Source organism: Paroedura picta, chromosome 5 (assembly GCF_049243985.1).
Source record: "Paroedura picta isolate Pp20150507F chromosome 5, Ppicta_v3.0, whole genome shotgun sequence".
Taxonomy (NCBI): Eukaryota; Metazoa; Chordata; class Lepidosauria; order Squamata; family Gekkonidae; genus Paroedura; species Paroedura picta.
The window spans coordinates 81,753,341-81,773,754 of NC_135373.1; the positions used below are offsets into that span (position 1 = coordinate 81,753,341).

General features: G+C 42.4%; 1 long non-coding RNA gene across 1 annotated transcript in view; it reads right to left on the bottom strand.

Moving 5' to 3' along the window:
* Nucleotides 1–513: 513 nt before the first annotated feature.
* LOC143838038 (uncharacterized) overlaps nt 514–20,414 on the bottom strand; it is a 34,829-nt gene continuing 14,928 nt past the window's right edge. The window contains exons 2-6 of the long non-coding RNA XR_013231208.1: nt 18,167–18,234; nt 15,655–15,862; nt 10,537–10,631; nt 3,396–3,559; nt 514–1,487 (exon numbers count right to left, since the gene is read on the bottom strand). This is a non-coding gene — a long non-coding RNA (uncharacterized LOC143838038). The remainder of the gene's footprint in view (nt 1,488–3,395; nt 3,560–10,536; nt 10,632–15,654; nt 15,863–18,166; nt 18,235–20,414) is intronic.

Here is a 20,414-nt window from a genome sequence, read left to right on the forward strand (position 1 = left end):
TCAGAGTCCTGCAGGACCTCAGTCAATTCCACAGGGGTTTGTAAGACAGATCTATTCTGCCAGGCCTATGGTTGAGATCTACAAGCATCTAATTCACTGGCTTCCCTGTCAGAACGCACCAACTATCTCTATGATTGTCCCCCCATTCCCATGATAGAAAGAGCAGGCAATTAATTCTAATTCTTTTCTTAATGCCTATAAATCTTAAATTTCTATTTTTATACTTTAATTTTATGTTTTTACCTCTACTGTAATCTTCCCTGAGTCTCATGAGATAGGACAGAAAATAAATGTTGTAGTAGCAACAACAACATCAACAACAATTCCTTACTTTTATGCATAGGAAAGTCCTTTTTTCTCCCACGAGTGTTCCTAAAATGCTATCAATTTATGCAGAAATGCATATGGAGACTCCACAGGACAAACTTCAGGTATTTTTGCATCACACTCCTCTTCTGCTAGAAGCAGAAAATGAAAGCCCTCTGAAATAGACATTCCAGGTAGCCATGCTGGTTCAACAAAAAACTCCTTTTATTTTTGTTTTAAAACTGTCCCTGGAAAAGAAGTCAAAGTACAAATTACATTCATGGGGCTCTCCCCCCTTCCACATTTCTAAAAGTCAGCTCAGTTCCTTGGAAGACAACTAGCTTTTCTATTATGAATTCATTACCATCATTTAGTTGACAGTTTATAAGACTATTATGACTGCTTAGAATTCTCAAAATGAACCAGATGTTCATATCATATTTATTTATTGGAACATTTGAAATCACAGGACTCAAAGCAGCTTACACATTTCAAGTAACAAAGGGTTCAATCATTGACAGTCTAAATATATCATGCCATCAAGTACTCGTGCACCTATCATAGCACTCAAATCAACTTCCAGCTCTTTCTTTACATCCCTCACTCCTTCAGTAGGTCTCCATAGCAGCAGTTGATCTTGAGGGCCAGGTGAGCTGGTCAGGTGGCGCAGTAAATTTTCTTTGAGTGGTCTCTTTCTTGTCCCCCTCCCCTTGGCCCAGTCCCAGCTCACACACAGGCCAGCATGGGAAAGGGTAGTCCTGTGCATTCATGCTCTTACAGCTGCCTAGCCCATGAGCCTCCCACACAGCTAGCCCTTCCAGTCCTGGCCACCCATTGTCTTAGCTGCCTCTCCCCCCACATGGGACCCAGACAGGGCTGCGGATGAGTCGGGGCCACTGCTTTCAGTCCTTATTTTACATCTCTCATTCCTTCCAAAGTTGTTTCAGCAATTGCAGTAGATTTCCACAGTAACAACTGGTTTTGGGGGGGGGGAAATTATCACATCACCAAAATGGTATCTACAAAGACAATAATTATAAAAGCTTGTAGTCTGCAGCCTCATGAAGGAAACTCCCACTCCCTCCTCATTTCTAGGTAGTAGGCCTTTATGCCGTCTGTAGGCAGAAGGGTGGTGGTGGAGCTCTGCACACAGATCCCAGTGGAATACGGCATCATGTGAACTATAAAGAATCCAAACATAGTAACACTGAAATCAACACATGGCTTCTTCTGTTCTCTTGCTGTTGTTACATTCTATACAAGGCTTTCTAGCCACCCGATATCTCAAACAGGAACAAGCAAAGTTAATCAACATGAGGCTCTGTCATCACATTTCCCTACGTAAGAACCAGTATGGTATAGTGGTTAAAGAGTGGTGGATTGGAGTCCCGACTCCTCCACATGCAGCCAGCTGGGTGACCTTGGGCTAGTCCAGAATGCAGCAGCCAAGATACTCACAGCAACACCTTGGAGGTTCCACATTCGGCATTTTCCAACAACTGCACTGGCTGCCAGTCGAATTCTGGATCAGACTTAAGGTTCTGGTGATCACCTTTAAGGCCATACGCAGTCTGAGCCCAGTATACCTGAGGGACCACCTCTTCATCTACACCACCCAAAGAGCACTACGCTCCACCACCTCCAACCGCCTGGCTATCCAGGTCAGGCTTAAATCTCCACTTTATCAGACATATGGAGTAAAACTTGAGTATGCAGACAAACATGGAATGGAAAAAATTAACATTGGCTTGTATCTTCCCACGCAGTTCTGGAGACATCATGGCACTTAAGCCTCAGAAAAGGAGACAGGAATTCTACATCCTACCACAGACCCCTCTTTCAAGGCCACAGTAGATTGCGGCAGGAGGGGGAAGTGGGGAAATCTCACTTTGCAAAGTCCACAGTTATGGTATGGCTATCAACAAGGCTTCAGTGATCACTGGACTTGTCCTTTCCTTCAGTTGTCATCTGACTTACCCAAGGAAGGTCTCAATTTTTAAAAACTATGCAGCAGGAGATAAGCAAGAACTGAAATGATCAGACTGAAGCACAACAGTTTTTTTTTTAAAGCAGTCAAATGAGAAGCTATCAGGAGAAATTTTGTCATGTTCTATATGCACAAATAACTGCCTATAACTTTCCCCAGCTGCAAATAAGTGGTTTGAAAATTTAGGTAGCATCAGGTAAAGGTAAAGGTATCCCCTGTGCAAGCACCAAGTCATGTCTGACCCTTGGGGTGACGCCCTCCAGCGTTTTCATGGCAGACTCAATACGGGGTGGTTTGCCAGTGCCTTCCCCAGTCATTACTGTTTATCCCCCAGCAAGCTGGGTACTCATTTTACCAACCTCAGAAGGATGGAAGGCTGAGTCAACCTTGAGCCGGCTGCTGGGATTGAACTCCCAGCCTCATGGGCAAAGCTTTCAGACGGCTGCCTTACCACTCTGCGCCACAAGAGGCTCCTTAGGTAGTATATAATAGGATTTTTCAGTCTGTCTGTATAGTCACATTAACTTGGTTAGGCATTTTTTATTATTATATGCTTCCTGTGTATAATCCTGCCATACAATAAATAAATACTGACTGCCTGTTGTCAAACAGTTACATAAAGAAATTTCACTTCCTCATACATGGAGTGAAATAAAATGGATCTGACATTGCAAAAAGGGTAAATCAGTAGCAAATAATTTGTTGCTGTATTTCTTCTTCTGTATCATGGAACGCAAAGAAGGGGCACACAGGAGTTTCCAGGATCCCTCCCTTCTAGGCACCCATGCCTGCTTAACAACAATGAGGCACTATATCACATGTCTTCATCCACACTATAGGCGTTTGTGACAAGTTTTATGTTTCCATGGAATGGGGGGTGGGGTGGTATATGCATATGCCCATTCATAAGCACAGGGCCAACTCCCATACAGGATATTTGAGTCAACAGGTACATGAACATATCTAGAATTACCACCTTGAAAATGAATGGAAGGCAGTTCTAATTATAAAAGTTTGCTTTTTGTTGGTCAAACCTTTTAAAGGTAAAGGATAAAAAAATGACAATTTAAAATGCAATGTAAATATTTTTAAAAGGAATTACCAGTAAAATACCCAACTGGAACCAGCTGAGGTAGACATTTGCTGTGCAGATTTCCATGATGATGCCCGCTTGGCATGTCTGCTTGCATGATGATTGATGAGTGTAACCCAAAAGAGGCAATCAGGAAGATTAAGCTACAAAGGAGAAGTGGTTATTGGGCCAACCTAGGAGAAGAGACCAATAATGCCTAGGATGAGAATGAAATGAGACAGGCAGAAGGGAAGGAATTTCTGAAATTTAATCTCTACCCTGCATTTCTTGCTGAGATTCAAGGCTTGTAAATAGGGTGTGTGAGAAGCAATGAAGACTGACTAAACTGCCAGCTAAAAAGCTTGCAACAATTAGCAGAGCAATTGAAGGTGAAAAGGGAGGAGGGTACATGGCCAGAGTGGGGGTACCACTAGACCTGGCAAGGCTTAAGGGAAGAGAGAACTAGGGGGGGGCAGCTAGGAGATAGGCAAAGGGGTGGGAGATTGCTCAATAGGAAGAGGGAGGAGATAAGAGGGAGAAGGACATGCAGGGATCATACTTTAACCAATCTACTTGCATGAGCATGGTGTCAGTGCTCAGGTCTACAGCGCTGTGGTAGAAGACAGTTCTTGAGGAGAAACTGACTTAATTTGAGGGCCCTGAAAATACTTGTACCTTCAACATTCAGAGACTTTGGGGTCACTTCATTTGTGAATGAGTGACAGGGACTCTCTCACTGGGAATCCTTCTGGATTCAATTAATCTGTGAAGGGAGATGATCCTATGTTTTAACTCACTCAGGACAGTTTGATGGCTCTGGAATGTTATGGTCCACAGTAATGCAGTAATAGCTTCCTGGCATACATAAGACAGTAAAGGAAAAATGTTGAATACCATGCTTTTCTTTAAAGTTTTTATATTCTACCTTATTTTCTTAGACTCAAGGCGATTAAAAGTGCAATGAATTGCAAGAATGTAAAACATAAAACTCCATTAACTAATATCAAAGACTTGATTAGACAGTGATTGTCATTTGACATTTGAATGGGATTACTGAGGTAGCAGTAGAATCCCCTGTGGGAATGTTATTTCCTTTGCTGGAAATTAAACCTTACTTGTTTTAGGAGTTATCCAGTTGACTATATATAGCACTGAACAATATTTTCTCAAATATTATGGTTCATCCGGTATTAATGTCAGAGTCAACAAGTAAATGGACTGATGATTTAGTAATAGTTTTCTATTATTGTTGGAGTGCTAGACTGTGGGGAAAAATACAGGCTGTGATAAAAGGATTGCTTTTGTAGATATGGACAGCATTTACCATATGTTTAAATTCTAAAGCTCTCTTCTGAAGTAGTTACATGAAATGGTGGCCTTCTAAGATAAATCTTTCTATAAGAGAATGTATATGTGGTTACTATGGTTTCTGAAGACAAGGTATCCATTTGTTGCCATTAAATATTATTGAAAACATACTTTAATTTTAAATATTAACAAGTGTCTAATTTTCATGTTTCTTAACCCTATAAAACTGAAAGAAATAAGATACCAGTTTTTTGAACTCGTAAATGAAGCTATTCTGGAGCATAATCCCGAGAAACTACTAGAGAGTAGTCAGTGCCTCAGTGCTGCCTGGCTGACAATTTCATTTATCAAATGGTAGATGAACCCACAAGAGGTTCAGCCATACTGGACTTAATACTGATCAACAGGCAAGAGTTGGTGGATGAGGTGAAGGAAGTGGGGACCCTAGGGGGAAGTGACCATGTCCTCATAGAATTCCTTTTGAGATGGGGAGCCAAGGAAGCTTGTAGCCAGATGCGGAAGTTGGATTTTCGTAGGGCAAACTTTAATAAACTCAGAGACATGATGAGTGTCATACCATGGACGAGAATGCTGGAAGGGAAGGGAGCATGTGAAGGGTGGGCGCTACTCAAACAAGAGCTATTGCATGCTCAATCAATGACTATCCCAGAAAGACGAAAACACTGCAGGAGCTCTAAGAAGCCTATTTGGATGAACAGAGAACTTCAAGAGGAACTAAGAAAGAAAAGGAAAATGTTCAGGAACTGGAGGGAAGGACAGAGCTCTAAAGAAGAGTACCTACAGGTTACTAGGCACTGTAGATCAATCATAAGAAAGGCCAAAGCTGAGAGTGAGCTAAGATTGGCCAGGGAAGCCCATTGTAACAAGAAAAGATTTTTCAGTTATGTGAGGAGCAAACGTAAGGTAAAGGAGGCAATAGGCCCACTGTTGGGTGTGGATGGACAAACTCTAACGGAAAATGCAGAGAAAGCAGAAAGGCTTAGTGCCTATTTTACATCTGTTTTTTCCCACAGGTCAAAGTGTTTAGGCACATCTAGAGATGGCCATAGCCAAAGGACAGTGTCTGGGTGGCAGGTTAACATGGATGGAGAGGTTGTCGAGAGGCATTTAGCTGCACTGGATGAGTTCAAATCCCCTGGTCCGGATGAAATGCACCCGAGAGTACTCAAAGAACTTTCCAGAGAACTTGCACAGCTCTTGTCCATCATCTTTGGAACCTCTTTAAAGACTGGAGATGTCCCGGAAGACTGGAAGAGAGCAAATGTTATTCCGATCTTCAAAAAAGGGAGGAAGGATGACCCGGGAAACTACAGACCAGTGAGTCTGACCTCTGTTGTGGGGAAGATAATGGAGCAGATATTAAAGGGAGTGATCTGCAAACATCTGGAGGACAATTTGGTGATCCAAGGAAGTCAGCATGGATTTGTCTCCAACAGGTCCTGCCAGACAAACCTGGTTTCCTTTTTTGACCAAGTAACAGGTTTGCTGGATCGGGGAAATTCGGTTAATGTCATTTACTTGGATTTTAGTAAAGCTTTTGACAAGGTTCCCCATGATGTTCTGATGGATAAATTGAAGGACTGCAATCTGGATTTTCAGATAGTCAGGTGGATAGGGAATTGGTTAGAGAACCGCACTCAAAGAGTTGTTGTCAATGGTGTTTCATCAGACTGGAGAGAGGTGAGTAGCGGGGTACCTCAGGGCTCGGTGCTTGGCCCGGTACTTTTTAACATATTTATTAACGATCTAGATGAGGGGGTGGAGGGACTACTCATCAAGTTTGCAGATGACACCAAATTGGGAGGACTGGCAAATACTCCAGAAGATAGAGACAGAGTTCAACGAGATCTGAACACAATGGAAAAATGGGCAAATGAGAACAAGATGCAGTTTAATAAAGATAAGTGTAAAGTTCTGCATCTGGGTCAGAAAAATAAAAAGCATGCCTACTGGATGGGGGATACGCTTCTAGGTAACACTGTGTGTGAACAAGACCTTGGGGTACTTGTGGATTGTAAACTAAACATGAGCAGGCAGTGTGATGCAGCGGTAAAAAAGGCAAATGCCATTTTGGGCTGTATCAACAGAGGCATCACATCAAAATCACAAGATGTCATAGTCCCATTGTATACGGCACTGGTCAGACCACACTTGGAGTACTGTGTGCATTTCTGGAGACCTCATTTCAAGAAGGACGTAGATAAAATTGAAAGGGTACAGAGGAGAGCGACGAAGATGATCTGGGGCCAAGGGACCAAGCCCTATGAAGATAGGTTGAGGGACTTGGGAATGTTCAGCCTGGAGAAAAGGAGGTTGAGAGGGGACGTGATAGCCCTCTTTAAGTATTTGAAAGGTTGTCACTTGGAGGAGGGCAGGATGCTGTTTCTGTTGGCTGCAGAGGAGAGGACACGCAGTAATGGGTTTAAACTTCAAGTACAACGATATAGGCTAGATATCAGGAAAAAAAATTTCACAGTCAGAGTAGTTCAGCAGTGGAATAGGCTGCCTGGGGAGGTGGTGAGCTCCCCCTCACTGGCAGTCTTCAAGCAAAGGTTGGATACACACTTTTCTTGGATGCTTTAGGATGCTTAGGGCTAATTCTGCGTTGAGCAGGGGGTTGGACTAGATGGCCTGTATGGCCCCTTCCAACTCTATGATTCTATGATTCTATGATAATGGTTTATGCTGCCCTACAAATACTAGTGAATCACTGCATTTATGTTACATTGCTCAACTGTCTCAGAGTAGTCAACAATGATATTGATGTAATTCTGTCAAACATTGATTTGTAGAAATTGTACAAAGGCTGCAATAGAATAAAAAAACTAAATGGCACAAAAATTGTTAATTGCAGACAATGCTTGAAAGGAATTAACTGAGAAGTAATAATGTAATGAATAGTAGAATGTAACATAATTTGAAATGGTAGATTAGAATACATTTCTCTGGTCTGGGGATAACTAGGAAGTTAACTAGGAAGAAGTGCTAGCTCTGATTTGAACTGAAAAAAAATGATTAAACCAAAAACAGTTGTGCATATTAATACTCTTAATGGGCAATAATTACCAAATTCAACATATATCCCAAGCTAAAAGGTAAAGGTAAAGGTATCCCCCTGTGCAAGCACCGAGTCATGTCTGACCCTTGGGGTGACGCCCTCCAGACACAATAAAGGTTGGCCTTGCCAATGCCTTCCCCAGTCATTTCCATTTTACCCAACAGCAGCAAGCTGGGTACTCATTTTACCGACCTCGGAAGGATGGAAGGCTGAGTCAACCTTGAGCCAGCTGCTGGGATCGAACTCCCAACCTCATGGTCAGACAGCTTCAGACAGCATTTCTGCTGCTTACCACTCTGCACCACAAGAGGCTAGAGCTGTGTAAAAAGAATCTTATTTAGAATTGGATTGTATGTTATTTCAGAAACTTGGCAGAGCTTCACTGGAAAACATGACAAAGTGTAGCTTAACACAGTGAAATTTGGAAAAAAATTCTTGGGGAGTGTATTCCTCACCCACAGGTTTCCCCCTCCCAAATTCCAGGCCAGTAGTAAAACTTCTGTTCAGGCAATTGATATAGTCATTTGCAGAACAAGGAAAGGAAGGTATGAAGTTGTTTGTGTTAACTTTCAATTCAGCATAGTCAGCAACAAGCTACTAGCTTGCAACCTTGCCAATGTTGGGGGATGTGGGACAGCCCTTCAATGGCTGCTCTCCTTTCTCTAGGGTTATGGACAGAGGGTAGCTATCAGAGTTAACCAATCCTGTCGCTGCCAACTCCCATGTGGAGTGCCACAGGGAGTGGTTCTATTCCCAATCCTGTTCAGTGTCTTCATGTGTCCTCTGGCCCAGCTGGTATGGAAGTTTGGACTGGAATGTTGCCAATATGCCAATGACACGCAGCTCCTTCTCCTGATGGATGGCCATCCTGACTCTCCCCCAGGCTCAGAATGCAGCAGCTAGGGTTCTCACAGGAACTCCCTGGAGGGCCCACATTTCAACAGCTGCACGGACTACTGGTTGAATTCTGGATCAAGTTTAAGTTATTGGTAATCACTTTCAAGGTCATATGTGATCTGGGCCTTGTGTACTTGAGCAACTGCCTCTCAGCCTTCTTTGATGCTCAGCCTTCCTTACGGTCCAACTTTCATAGCCATACATTGCAACTGGGAAGACCATAGCCTTGACTAGATGCACTTTTGTTGGCAGGGTGATGTCTCTGCTTTTCAGGATGCTGTCTAGATTTGCCATAGCTTTCCTCCCCAGGAGCAAGTGTCTTTTAATTTCTTTACTCCAGTCCCCATCTGCAGTGATCTTGGAGCCCAGAAAAATAAAATCTGTCACTACCTCCTTTTCTTCCCCATCTATTTGCCAGGAATTGAGAGGGCCGGATGCTATGATCTTAGTTACGCCTCCCAAAGAGCTCTATGCTCCACAAATGCCAAAAAACCTGGTGATCCCTGGTCCCAAGAGGCACATCTGGCCTAAGCCAGAATCAGTGCCTTCTCTATCTGGCTCCCATTTGGTGGAATGAGCTCCCAGATTAGATCAGGACCTTACAGGAACTGAAATACTTCCACAGGACCTGCAAAATGGATCCCTTCCAACCAAGCCTTTGGTTGAGGCTAGCAGAACAGCACCAATCCAGAATCCAGAAGCCCCCTCCCAATGACCAGCTATTGTCCCAACAGAGACAACATAGGGCAATGTCTAACCCGCCACTGCACATTACAAACTGTTAAATTGCGGTTAACTTCAGAATTGCTATAAGCCAAAACCGTTGAGATATTCTGCACTATTATGTTCACAGTGTTATAAGTTCAAACTATTATTGTGCTCTTATGTTCTGTGTTCTATGCACTATGAGCTGCAAGCTATAAACTTTTATTGTAAGTTACCCTGAGATGTAAGAGAGGGTGGCATAGAAAAGTAACAAATAAATAGAGTTTTACAGAATAAAACATTGAATGTACATGTAAAGGGGCCTAAACTCTACCACTCCTCAGTTCTAGTGTGTTCTTTTTTCCATGCTTTTTTTAGCATGACTAACTTCCCATATCTGAGCATGGCTGAAAAGTGTCCGGAATACTCCAAGAACAGAGTTTCACATCTGAAAGGTTAGATATGCAGCTTGCAAATACTGGTAAACCTGGTCTTGCTTTTGGATTCCCAGATGGCAACTGTGACCAAAGCATGGATTCCTTAGCTGAAACTGCTACCACTTTTACAACTGCATGATATGCTTTGCTAACTTCCAGGGTGGACGGTTATCGTTGGCTTTATGAGTGAGTGATCCAGCTGCATTTTTAAACCAATTTTTAAATTTTCCTGCACCTGGGTTTCTTTTATTGCTATAGAGTCTGTATTTTAATTTACAAAAAAGTTTATAAACGGTAACAATACAAATATAAGGCACACATTCTAAGCATGTGGAATACACACACAGAGAGATAGGAATAAATAAAAGACATGGTATTTGAATCCACATACCCGATACATAATGCTTTGCATGTAACTGGAACTAATAACAAGATTTCTGATACACTAATATGTCCCTGATCCAAAACAAAAGAAAAAATATAACACAAAAGACAGATTTAAATACTACCATGAGAAAAATAAATGGGGGGGGGGTCTTCTCCCATGCCTTACCCTGCTAATGTCCTTTTGTCCTACCCATCAAATTAATGTGCCTTTCCATAAATTGTTAATAAGAATAGTTTCACAACATAATTTTTATTATGTAGCAATCCATTTATGAATCCTTTCTAACTAAGGTAGCTCACTGGAAGACAAAGTATTATTTCCTGTCCCTGGAAAAGGAAATAGATGGGATTGCCTTACCATAGTATTTCTTCAAGACTTCTGCATCAATGAAGGTTAGATCATCCTGAACTGATGTGATGGATAATTGCCCATATCTGCTTTGTAATCAGTTCCTGAGGTTTGGTTGGGAGGGATAAGAATAAAGATACAAGACTGAGTGAAGTGGTTCTTATTACTAGAATTACAAGATTGTCTGAAGGCATGAGATATGCTATTGCATCTGGCAAAGAATGCGATTCATCTTAACATATTGGGAGCTTGAACTGTGGGAGCATCAATTATACTAGGAACACATCTTCATGGAGTCATATGATAAAAATAATTCAGCCTTCTTTTATGTGTTTCCTATGTTTAAGTCCAAATTTTAAAAATATTTAAAATTTTTGCCCCTGAATATACTGTGAATCAAGGGATCCTAAGCAAAGCAACAGAAATTTTGTTCTTTGGAAATATTTTCTGAATGGAAACTGAGAAAACACCAACAGCTGAAGTGATGACTGACTTTTAACTGTCTGAATCCAGCTTTGATAAATACAGTTACATGAACTACTGTGACAAATGCTTTCTGCCATCAAAGAAATAGGGTTGCTGAGCAAGTTAGCTTTTCCTATAAGAGGTGACATTGTGGCATAAGTGAGAGATGCTAGTTCAATTTGTTCTTGACACTATTTAGTGCTTATGCCATCATGAGGGTTGTGAATTGATTTCTGGCTTTGCCTAATCATGGAAAGTGCTCTCAGCCTTTTCCCACTACTTGACATATTTTTGTCCCCATTTCACCTTTCATAAACTAGTTCATTGCTCCTATTTAGATAAGTCTCCAGGTTTCCTTACTGGTCAAAATAAAAATAATCTTACATGCAGTTTAAAGTTTACTACAGGTTAAGGTGCTCAGATACAAATCAGGAAACTCAGGCAAGGCAATATTTAACAGAAATGGATATGACAGGCATGAAAAGGCAACTCTTTTACTATAATGTTATAATTTCATCACTATCTTTTTGAGGAAATAACTGGCAAGATAAGGCAATGTTTGAGTGATATTACCACAATATCAACCACTAAAAATTTCCAATGCTATTTGTGTAAAACACTAAAACCTTCCTACACCGTGGTTCAGATTTAACCAGGACAGCAACATTTTTTTAAATAACTTTTTATTTTTATTTTTTGAGAATTGTACAAATGAGATATATCTGTTATTTCCTTGAGTTACAGCAACATTTCTTAATAAATCAACAAAAAATTAGGTAGTGATTGGGAAGCTGTTTTTGTCATAGATCTACATTATATGGCCTTTGCTCATCATCACTTTCATGACCTCTTCCATTGTGTCAAAAAATCCATTAAAATACCTTCTGTTCTTTCAGTATCATATGTTGTTGTTGTTATGTGCGAAGTCGTGTCCGACCCATCGCGACCCCATGGACAATGATCCTCCAGGCCTTCCTGTCCTCTACCATTCCCCGGAGTCCATTTAAGTTTGCACCTACCCATCCATCCACCTCATTCTCTGTCGCCCCCTTCTTCTTTTGCCCTCGATCGCTCCCAGCATTAGGCTCTTCTCCAGGGAGTCCTTCCTTCTCATGAGGTGGCCAAAGTATTTGAGTTTCATCTTCAGGATCTGGCCTTCTAAAGAGCAGTCAGGGTTGATCTCCTCTAGGACTGACCGGTTTGTTCGCCTTGCAGTCCAAGGGACTCGCAAGAGTCTTCTCCAGCACCAGAGTTCAAAAGCCTCAATTCTTTGACGCTCGGCCTTCCTTATGGTCCAACTTTCGCAGCCATACATTGCAACTGGGAAGACCATAGCCTTGACTAAACGCACTTTTGTTGGCAGGGTGATGTCTCTGCTTTTTAGGATGCTGTCTAGATTTGCCATAGCTTTCCTCCCCAGGAGCAAGCGTCTTTTAATTTCTTTGCTGCAGTCCCCATCTGCAGTGATCTTGGAGCCCAGGAAAATAAAATCTGTCACTATCTCCATTTCTTCCCCATCTATTTGCCAGGAATTGAGAGGGCCGGATGCCATGATCTTTGTTTTCTTGATGTTGAGTTTCAAGCCAACCTTTGCACTCTCCTCCTTCACCCGCATCAACAGGCTCTTTAGTTTCTCTTCACTTTCTGCCATTAGAGTGGTATCATCTGCATATCTGAGGTTGTTGATATTTCTCCCTGCAATCTTGATCCCAATTTGTGACTCCTCTAATCCCGCATTTCTCATGATGTGCTCTGCATACAAATTAAATAGGCAAGGCGACAGTATACAGCCTTGCTGAACTCCTTTCTCAATTTTGAACCAGTCAGTGATTCCATGTTCAGTTCTCACTGTTGCTTCTTGACCTGCATATAAATTTCTCAAAAGACAAATAAGATGCTCTGGTATTCCCATATCTTTAAGAACTTGCCACAATTTGTTGTGCTCCACACAATCAAAGGCTTTAGCATAGTCAATGAAGCAGAAGTAGACGTTCTTCTGGTACTCCCTAGCTTTTTCCATGATCCAGCGTATGTTGGCAATTTGATCTCTAGTTCCTCTGCTTCTTCGAAATCCTGCCTGTACTTCTGGAAGTTCTCGGTCCACATATTGCTGGAGCCTAGCTTGTAGGATTTTGAGCATAACTTTGCTAGCATGAGAAATTAGTGCAATGGTGCGGTAGTTTGAACATTCTTTGGCATTGCCCTTCTTTGGGATTGGAATGTAAACTACCTTTTCCAATCCTGTGGCCATTGTTGAGTTTTCCAAATTTGCTGGCATATTGAGTGTAGCACTTTTACTGCATCGTCCTTTAAGATTTTGAATAGTTCAACTGGAATGCTGTCACCACCACTAGCTTTATTGTTGCTCAGACTTCCTAAGGCCCATTTGACTTCACATTCCAGGATGTCTGGCTCCAGGTCAGTAACTACCCCACTGTGGTCATCAGGGATGTTAAGCTCGCTCTTGTATAGTTGTTCTGTATAATTTTGCCACCTTTGTTTAATCTCTTCTGCTTCTGTGAGGTCCCTACCATTTTGGTCCCTTATCATACCCAACTTTGCATGAAACGTTCTCTTCATATCTCCAATTTTCTTGAAAAGATCTCTGGTCCTCCCCATTCTATTGTTTTCTTCTATTTGTTTGCACTGTTCATTTAAGAAGGCATTCTTATCTCTTCTAGCTTTTCTCTGGAATTCTGCATTCAATTGGGTGTATCTTTCTCTTTCTCCCTTGCCTTTCACTTCCCTTCTCTCCTTAGCTATTTGTAAAGCTTCCTCAGACAGCCATTTTGATTTCTTGCATTTCTTTTTCTTTGGGATGGTTTTAGTTGCTACCTCTTGTACAATGTCGCGAACCTCCGTCCATAGTTCTTCAGGCACTCTGTCTATCAGATCTAATTCCTTAAATCTATTTGTCACCTCTACTGTGTATTCGTCGGGGATATGATTTAGTTCATACCTGAGTGGCCTAATGCTTTTCCCTACTTTCTTCAATTTAAGCCTAAATTTTGCAACAAGAAGCTCATGATCTGAACCACAATCAGCTCCTGGTCTTGTTTTTATTGACTGGATAGAACTTTTCCATCTTTGGCTGCAGAGCACATAGTCAATCTGATTTCTGTGTTGACCGTCTGGTGATGTCCATGTGTAGAGTCGTCTCTTGGGTTGTTGGAAAAGAGTGTTTGCTATGACCATTGTATTCTCTTGACAAAATTCTACCAGCCTGTGCCCTGCTTCATTTTGTACTCCAAGGCCAAACTTGCCTGTTATCCCGGTTATCTTTTGGCTTCCTACTTTAGCATTCCAATCCCCCATGATGATAAGCACATCATTTTTTGGCGTTGCTTCTAGAAGGTGTTGTAGGGCTTCATAGAACTGGTCAACTTCATCCTCTTCAGCAGCAGTGGTTGGGGCATAGACCTGGATCACTGTTATGTTGAATGGTTTGCCTTGGATTCGAACTGAGATCATTCTGTCATTTTGGGGATTGTATCCCAAGACTGCTTTTCCTACTCTCTTATTGATTATGAAGGCTACTCCATTTCTTCTGCGAGATTCTTGTCCACAGTAGTATACCTGATGGTCATCTGAATTAAATTCACCCATTCCTGTCCATTTTAGTTCACTGATTCCTAAAATGTCAATGTTCAGTCTTGTCATTTCTTGTTTGACCACGTCCAGCTTGCCTTGATTCATGGATCTGACGTTCCAGGTTCCTATGGAATAAAAATCTTTACAGCATCGGACTGTCTTTTTGCCACCAGTTACTTCCACAACTGAGCGTCCTTTCGGCTTTGGCCCAGTCACTTCATTCGTTCTGGCGCTACTCGTACTAGCCGTCTGCTCATCCCCAGTAGCATATTGGACACCTTCCGACCTGAGGGGCTCATCTTCCGGCGTCATATCGTTATGCCTATTGGAACTGTCCATAGAGTTTTCATGGCAAAGATACTGGAGTGGTTTGCCATTTCCTTCTCCAGTGGATCACCTTTTGTCAGAGCTCTCAGCTATGACCTGTCCGTCTTGGGTGGCCCTGCACGGCATAGCTCATAGCTTCACTGAACTACGCAAGCCCCCTTGCCACAACAAGGCAGCGATCCTTGAAGGGGGATCAGTATCATATATGAGTTGCCAACTAAGGCACAGTCATTTATTATAAATAATAATCAATAAAATGTTTGCTGGAACTGTTCATATTTGGAATTCGATTAACAAGTTCTCAATTGATACCAAATTTAGTTAATACAACCATATTGGGTCAGTTCATCATTTCCTGTCCGTTTTGCTTTTAAAATATCTTCTGGGAATGCTTGTTAGAGTTCTGTAAATGTGCCATCTTAATTGCCATTCTGCATTCATGCCAATCCCTCATTCATCTCACTTCTAATAATGGCTGCATTTGTTTTATATGCTTGAGGACAGCCAACACAGACCTTGATAATGCAGTTGGGAGAATGCTGCTCTGGAACTTTGGTGTTTTGTTATTACCCAGTTTTGAAATGGTAATGAAACTATTTCAACTTTGAAATGGTAAGAACCTAATTCCATTATTCCAGACTAGATTAAAAGCCCATTTTATCCTGCAATGAAATGCCCCCCCACACCCACCGAAGCGCAAAGGCTTCTGCGTGGGTGGGGGTGGAAGTGAGAGAGGCGTCCTACCTTCTCTGTGGGCCAGCGGCTCCGTAGCGTGGGGTAGGCGCGGCGGCGGAGGATGGTGGGCGCCTCAGAGGCAGGCGGCCACGTGGCTATGCTTCCTAACAATATTCTAACCAATAGCACCACTTCTGGGATTTTCGAAGCCTGAAGGATGTTTCGCGGGGGGGGGGGTGTTCAGTAGTAAAGAAGTTAAGGAAGGCCACTTGGAACACTAGGGGGCAAAAAGAAGAAAAGGACATTTGACTCAAGGGCATACATACTTGGAACCTAACATCTCCTCTAAAACATCCCAGAAATTGAAAAGGGAGAGATCTTGCTGTGGTCAGCTTCTCCTGCAGACCATGCTGCAGGAGAAACCATCCCAGCTAGGATCTCTGTGTGGCAGAGATATTGGGGCCACAGCAAACAGATATTGGGGCCAGCTTCTCCCTATCTGAGCACATGGGCAGAGTTTTCTCTGCAGGAACAGCTCATTGGTGGGTTCTGTTGGGCAGTTTGGTTTAAACCAGACTGCCCAGCAGACCCTGCAGTATCAGTTTGTAAAAGGGCTCCTTTGGGCAGTCTGGTCTAAACCAGGCTGCCCAGTAGTATCCCAGCACAGCTTGTGGAGAGTGTTCTCACGGCAAGATTGATGGTCCAGTTTCACAGGGCCTGCAAGATGGAGCTCTTCTGCCAAGCTTCTGGTTGGGGCCAGTGAATCTATAATATCTAGTGGGCCCCCGTACGAAAACACCCGAAACTGGAAAAGACCTACTGAGATGGGGAGCATGCTAGAAATTATAGTTAAATTGATGCTGTTTTTAAGCTATTTTTAAAATGCTATTAACTGCATTTTAATCCATTATTTATTGTTATGATACATAAGTTTATTTGTATATAGCCATAGGCCTTTACAAAATATAAGATACACGTTTATAAACAATAAAATAGAATAAAAGGAACTATATATATATATATATAAATTAAGACCAATGAAACCGCATACAATACTACATAGATACAAGAGTATTAAGAGCCTGCCTTAATAGCAACAACATTGGCCCTTATTTACCTTGCAGCCGAACCAAATAGTGTGGTTTTATATAATACATTGTCCATATGGTCAGATAGAAGATAGGTGATCCTTTCAGTGACAGAGTCAAGGCTAGAACCACATAAGATCTCATCAAGGAATTGGGCCTTGGGTTGAGCATAAAGTAAACAGTCAAATATGTAATGGGGTAAATCCTCCAGAGCTTGTGCACCACAGATACAAAAACGCTGGCTTTTTGGTGTACAGCTGTAATGGCCAGCCAAGACCTCTGTGGACATCATTTTGAAACAAAATGATATGAAAGCTGCTCTGAGATATCTACCAGACTACTAGGCCTGTAGTTATTAGGAGCTGATTTGTCCCCTTAAAAAAAAATGGGCACAACAATGCCAAGTTTCCATCCAGGGGGAATTTGGCCAGTGTTGTTAATTTGTGAGAAGGTTTTTGCTAGAACAGGGAACCACCATGATGGAAAGCCTTTCTAAAGATCTGCAGATCTTCCCCTGGGGATTTGTTATGTGGGGATTTGTTATGCGCTAGCTGACAGGGGCTCATGGGAACTGTAGTCCATGGACATCTGGAGGGCCACAGTTTGACTACCCCTGCTGTTTTCCTTGGCATTTTCGGTTCAGGTCTATTGGAACCAAGAAAATAAAGGATTTCCCAAAAATTCCAGATCCAAATCCCCTACCTGTATTGGGATCCGGCTTCTTTGAGAATCTGATTTTTTTTTTTTTTGGATTCAATAGACCTGTACTGAAAATTACCAAGAAAAAAGGTGCACATCCCTAGTACTTGCTAATGTACAGCGTATATACTATTTATTATTTGGAAATTATTTATAACAGCAAAGCCTAGGTCATGATATTGTGGAACTATTAAATGCCCCAGTTTTAAACCAAATTTGGGAGGGTGGTTTTCCTTTCATCATTCTTTTTATCCTCACGACAACCCTGGCCCAAGGTCACCCAGCAAGCTTACATGGAGGTTGAGATTCACATCTGGGTTTTCCAGATCCCAGCCTGACAACACTCACTTGGAGAGACATGATTAAAGCAGCGTTAAGGGAATGGAAGAGGCAGTTACCATTTTAAACAGGCTATTTCATATATTTATTGTATATTAATAATTTGGGGTGCAGTTGACTGGAAAACTAAATGGATAGTAAATGTGTGCATTTAGAACCATGACTTTGGATTATCCACACTTCGAATATCCTGCTAGGACCAACAGTTAGGGTATCAGGTCCTGCTGACAACCTCTGTGCTACTGGTGACAAGTAGGCAGCCCTCCCATTGCCCGGAATCTCGGGAGGGTTTCAAGAGGCTACAGATTCCCAAAGGATCCTGCTCTACACATAATCATGCTTGCAGATTTGTTTTCAATGGGCTATTCATCAGTGTCACTAAAGGCCTTGTGGGAAGTCAAGAAATGTGTGCTTATATCTAAGAACCACCACCAGAATCTGGGCAGGATACACACTCCAAATAAATACCAGGGTTTATCCAAGCAGCAGTTTTCTTCTGTTGTATTCATTTCAATTTAAGATGCTAAATTGACCAAGAAAACAGAAATGGTTTTTAAGTTTTAGAACTGTTAACAGGATTATTCCTATTATTTCCTAATTTCAAAAAACGTATAGTTAATTTTCTTATACTGCAAAACACGAGAAAACAGCCAGATACAATGCCAGTGATGGAGGACTAAGTAGTCTCTCATTCACCATTAATGGTGTTAGCGTCTTTTATTCATTACTGTGCAAGTCTCTCTTTCTCTTGAGAGAGGAAATAACTTTTCCCAATAATGAGCCTTTAAAAAAGCCATCATTTTAGAAATGAGATGTATATGTGCATGCACATGCATGTACTCCCACCTGCAACAGCTCAGTAAAGATACCGATCTGTATCTTGGTATGTGTTTTCTTGTATTTACAAAGTAGGACACCAATTCTTGACAGTCTTATTATATTTAACACATATATATGCATTATGAGAGGACCAAGATTTACACAACCTCCCACTGGTCTTCCGAAATGCTAATTGCGAGTGTCAGAATCACAATTTCCAGCACAAGGTATGCCCTGAAAGGGCAGGGGAGCAGCTTAGCATGCGTGCCTCTACTGCAATATCAGAAACTATTACTGTTAACACAGAAATGTTTCTGGCTCTTCGTGGAATGGATGTTCACAGCAGAGATGTTCTAACTTGTGTTTGTCACTTTAAAAGCTGTAATCAAAAGGCCAAGGCAGCACAATATGAGGATATATGACACATTGCACTCCGTATAACCTTGCAAGTTTTTGGAGGCGTTCTCTACTGTTCTTTTGATCTTTCTCTATCTGAGCACATAATTTCAGATGAAATTCTGCTTATTTGAACTATTATATTAATAAGCATAATTTGTTCAGCAAGTCCTTGTTCTAAATCACATTGATACAGAAGAATGTCCAATGGAGATTTATTTCAAGTGAACATGGTTATTTATTTATTTATTTATTTATCATACTTATATACCGCCCTCCCCGGAGGCTCAGGGCGGTTTACATCATAACAGAGAACAATACATAAAACAGTCTGTAACATGTATAACTGATAACTAATAATTGTAACCAAAATAACAGCACAATATAACGGTATAACAATATAGTACTACAAACAGGTCCAGGGCTTATTGATGGGATTCTGAGGGGGGTGGTTTATTTACTGAATTCTGAGGGGGGGTGGGGGGGGAGCAGGGGCCCTTGGTCGCTGTTGATTATGTCTGGTCTCAGCCAAATGCCTGGTGGAGGAGCTCCTTTTTGCAGGCCCTGCGGAACTGTTTAAGCTCCGTCAGGGCCCTGATCTCTTCTGGGAGCTCGTTCCACCAGGTAGGGGCCAGAACAGAGAATGCTCTGGCCCTGGTCGAGACCAGACGGACTTCTTTAGGGCCAGGGATCCTTAGCTGGTTGGTGGTAGTAGAGCGCAGAGCTCTTTTGGGGGCATAGGCGGGGAGGCGGTCCCTCAGGTACACTGGGCCCTGACCGCGTATGGCCTTGAAGGTAATAACCAGAACCTTTAGTCTGATCCGGAATTCAACTGGTAACCATTGCAGCTGGTGGAGAATAGGCCGGATATGAGACCTCCACGGTGTTGCTGTGAGGATCCTGGCTGCTGCATTTTGAACCAGTTGTAGTTTCCGGGTCAGGGCTGAGGGCAGGCCTGCGTAGAGCGAGTTACAAAAGTCCAGTCTAGAGGTGACCGTCGCATGGATCACTGTGGCTAGATGTTCCGGGGCCAGGTAGGGCGCTAGTAGTTTGGCTTGGCGGAGATGGTAAAATGCCAGCCGCGCTACCTTTGTGATCTGGGCCTCCATTGTGAGGGAGGCGTCCAGAATCACGCCTAGGTTCCTGGCGGAGTAAGCCGTAGAGAGCTGCACGCCATCCAGGGTAGGCAGGCGCGCTTCCTCACATGGCCCCTTCCTACCCAGCCACAGGACCTCCGTCTTTGAAGGATTGAGCTTCAGACGACTCTGCTTGAGCCATCTCGTCACTGCTTCCAGGCAGCTGGCTAATGCTTCTGGGGGAGAGTCAGGGCGGCCATCCATCAGGAGGAAGAGCTGGGTGTCATCTGCATATTGGTGGCAACCCAGCCCAAACTTCCGTACCAGTTGTGCGAGAGGGCGCATGAAGATGTTAAATAGGATAGGAGAGAGGACCGCTCCTTGTGGGACTCCACAAGTAAGTTGCCGGCGG